Here is a 3,539-nt window from a genome sequence, read left to right as displayed (position 1 = left end):
GCTGAGGCAGAGATGGGGGCTGCATCCGTCACCCTCATCCCCTCGAGCCAGTCAGAAAAGTGAAGCTTTAGATAGCTGGACAGGAGGCCTGGGAGCAAGCACTTACCTGCTGCCACCCCCTCTTTTTATTGGGAATTGAATTCGGGAGTATTCTACCTCCGAGCTACACCCCCGGCACTTTTTAAAATTTCATTTTGAAACAGGGTCTCACTCAGTTGCTGAGTGCACCACGCTCAGCTTACCTGCCCTTTTGAGAGAGGAAATTTGGAACTGCAAAGGAAACTTGCTCCTCCAGCCATGACACTGCCCGGGTGCCCTGGGGCAGGTGCTTATGAGCAGTATTAGTGAGAAGGGGGTGTGGGGACAGATGGCTCAGCACTCCCTTATCTGAGTTTTGAGGACCTCTCCTCCCGCGTGATCAGGGCTAGGGCCATCCAGCCCACTCATGGTCTTGGCCAAAGTCTCCTGGGTGAGTGGGACGAGGCAGCCCTCAGGACATGACACGGGGCCTCGGCTGCTGGGACACAGCTGAGAGCCAGGTGAGAGCTCAGTCCAAGGGGGAGAAGCTGGGACCTGTGGTCACCATGGAGGTTGAGGTAAACCTCACGTTTCCTTAGTACCAAGCATGAAGAACCTTTGGAGACCACACGAATGTCCCCATCATGCCCAGGTCTCAGGGGAAACTGGACCATCCCTAGGCCTTGAGAAGTTAGAAACAGAAGCCATGTCTCCTCAGTTTCTCAAGTCCCCTGGGGAGGGGGCTCTGTGGTGCCAAGTTCTGCCTTGAGGACGGACGAGGGGCTAGAGCCACCTGGAAGTAGGAACAGCTCAGGCTGCGGCGGCGTGGGGCAGGCCCGGGGCAAATGCCGGCCCCTCCTGCACGCCGTGTCCCGGGCCACGTGATTCACTTCACTTAACAGATTCTCCTCATCTGCGCAGCGGGGACAAGCACGGCCGCCTGCTGAGGCTGTGCACAAAAGCACAGGGTAGTCACTCAGGACGAGGTGGCTGATGTGTTTGTTCATTTCCAACCCCAAGGGACACGGGAACAGAAAAACAGGCGACTACTGTCTTTGTCGAGAGGAAACAAAGGTTCAGTAAGGCTTCTGGCTCCAGCCCCATAGCACCGATCAGACCTAAGTTCTGCCCTTCCCAGAATTCAGTGTGTGTGTGTGTGTGGTGTGTGTGTGTGTGTGTGTGTGTGTGTGTGTGTGTGTGTGTTACTAGAAATTGAACCCAGAGGCATTCTACCTCCAAGCTATATCGCCAGATCGATTTTATTCCTTATTTGGAAACAGAGTCTCACTAGGTTGCTGAGAGCCTCACTAAATTGCTGAGGCTGGCCGCGAACCTGCACTCCTCCAGTCTCACCACCACGCCCTGCTCCGAGGATTTCACTTCAATGTCAGTCATGATTTCCATCCTCCTCGCTCCCTCCCTCGTCCTCCTCTGTGTTTACTTCTGAGACCCAATCTCTCCCCCACCCACATAACTTTTTGTTGTTGTTACAGGGGGTTGAACCCAGGGGCATTCTACCTTCAAGCTACACCCCAGTCTTTTTTATTTTCTTTTTTGAACAGGGCTTCACTAATTTGCTGAGTCTCACTATTTTGCTGAGGCTGGCCTTGAACCCGCGATCTTCCTGTATCAGTCTCCCAAGTACTGGGATTACAGGTGTGCACCACCAAGCCCAGATCCCCCTTTTATTTGGAAGGATGGTAGATGCCTGCAGGCAGAGGCGGGACTTGAGGACTTGGTGCCATCCAGATAGAAGGAGAGGATCTGAGGGGCTCACACCGGGTGTGGTGGATGAGCTTCAGTGGGAACAGGGAGGCTCAGAGGTGCTAGGAGGAAGAGACTTGAAGGAAATCATGGCTTTGGGTCAGCAGACCTGGCCTCAACCACCAGCCACCAGCCTCTGAGCCAGTGTGCGGGCTGAGGTGCTGATGAAAGGCCTGCTTTGGGGGTCTGTGGGCGATCGAGGACAGAGCTTTGCAGAAAGGATTTGGGACTGCATCTGGATCTGAAATAAATATAAGCAAAACCTCAAAGCTGGTCCTTCTCCCTTGTTTCTTATGGGGACAAACCCAGCCAAGCGGCTAGCATGCCACCTCAGGGAGCCACAGCCTTGCAGAGCTGGCAGGGAGCTGGGGCCCGATCCCAGGGACCACCTGGCCTGTCCTCGGGACTCTTCAGCCCTCCAAACCCATGCATCTTCAGACTTAAATGCCCTCACAGACCAGGAGCTCATGACCACTTCTGGGGACAGGCTGGGAGGCTTTCTTCAGAAATCTGCCTCCTGGAAATTCTCACCGGCCAGGCAGGCTCTGCCCTGGAGGCTCCAGAGGCTCCTAGACTCCAGAAATCAACTGCCGGCTGTCCAGAGCCTTGAAGTGGCTCCCCGGAGTGAACTGAAGTGTGGACAGAGAGCCACCGGGGGCTGGTTCCTTCTGTGGGTGGCAGGACACTGAGAGGGATAGGGCCAGAGTGGGGCAGGGGGTCCTGACCCTTCCTATCCTTCAAGAGATCACGTCTGTCTGATGACACCTGGCCCCTGACCCCGCCAGGGCTCCTTCCTGTAGCTTCTGCCTGGTGGGGGTTGCTCTTGAAACTAACACCAAAGGCTAGCTCAGGGCAGATCTCCCCGCAGGTCCCCCTGCCTGGCTCCCTGGGAAACACGGGGTAGCGGAGGGCTGCGGGAGCCCCGAGGCTGCAGCTACAAAACAGGCACCTCCGCTTCCTCTCTCGCGCCGCCCTCCGCCTCCGGCCGCCCGCCCCAACGCCCGCCTCTCCTGGCGCCGCAAAGCTGTTTTTCCACTGCTGGCGCTCATGCTCCATCCCAGTTCCCTTCTCTCTTTTCTGGAGTTAAATTTGTCTGTAGATGCCCAAAACTTGTCCGGAGACACCTGGAGCTAAGTTGTCTGCAGACGCCAGCCCAAGCCCTCTAGTTTCCAACATCCTGCCTCTCCAGGGCAGAAGCAAAGCAGGAGGGAGCCGGGCAGGCCGGCGCGGCTTTCGGTGCACAGTCTGTCGGTGCCGCCTGTCCCGGGGCCCTGGCCTGCTCGAGCCTCCCACACCCAAACCACCGAGCCAGAGCAAGAGCGTGGCCCCGCGGAGGCCAACGCCACAGGCGCCTGCAGCAGCTCCAGGTAAGCAGGACCCCTCTTCCCGTATGGCCCGAAGGGATTGTCCGGGGAGAGGGTTTTAGCTGAGGCCCCTCACTCGGAGCAGGACCAGGGTTGTCCCAGGGAGAGAGGCGGCTCCCACTGGGGGCAGAGCGGGCCTGCCGACCCGCCAGATGCCTGGGTCCTGTCCACCCGAATGCTGGGGAGGTCTCAGTCCCACTGGAAGCAGCCTGTCACCGCTCTCAGAAGATGGCCCATTTCATCCTCTGCTGTCACTCAGCACATCCAGACTTCTTGTAGCTCACTTTGGGTGGGTTGATGGACCCAATCAGGGAGCTAATTAGCTGTCTAGAAACCAAGAAAGGAAGGAGATGGGGCTGCCATTAACCCATTTATCTCCAGCCATAGGACCAA

This window comes from Muscardinus avellanarius (assembly GCF_963383645.1).
Source record: "Muscardinus avellanarius genome assembly, chromosome: 4".
Lineage (NCBI taxonomy): Eukaryota > Metazoa > Chordata > Mammalia > Rodentia > Gliridae > Muscardinus > Muscardinus avellanarius.
This window is presented reverse-complemented; position numbering follows the sequence as displayed.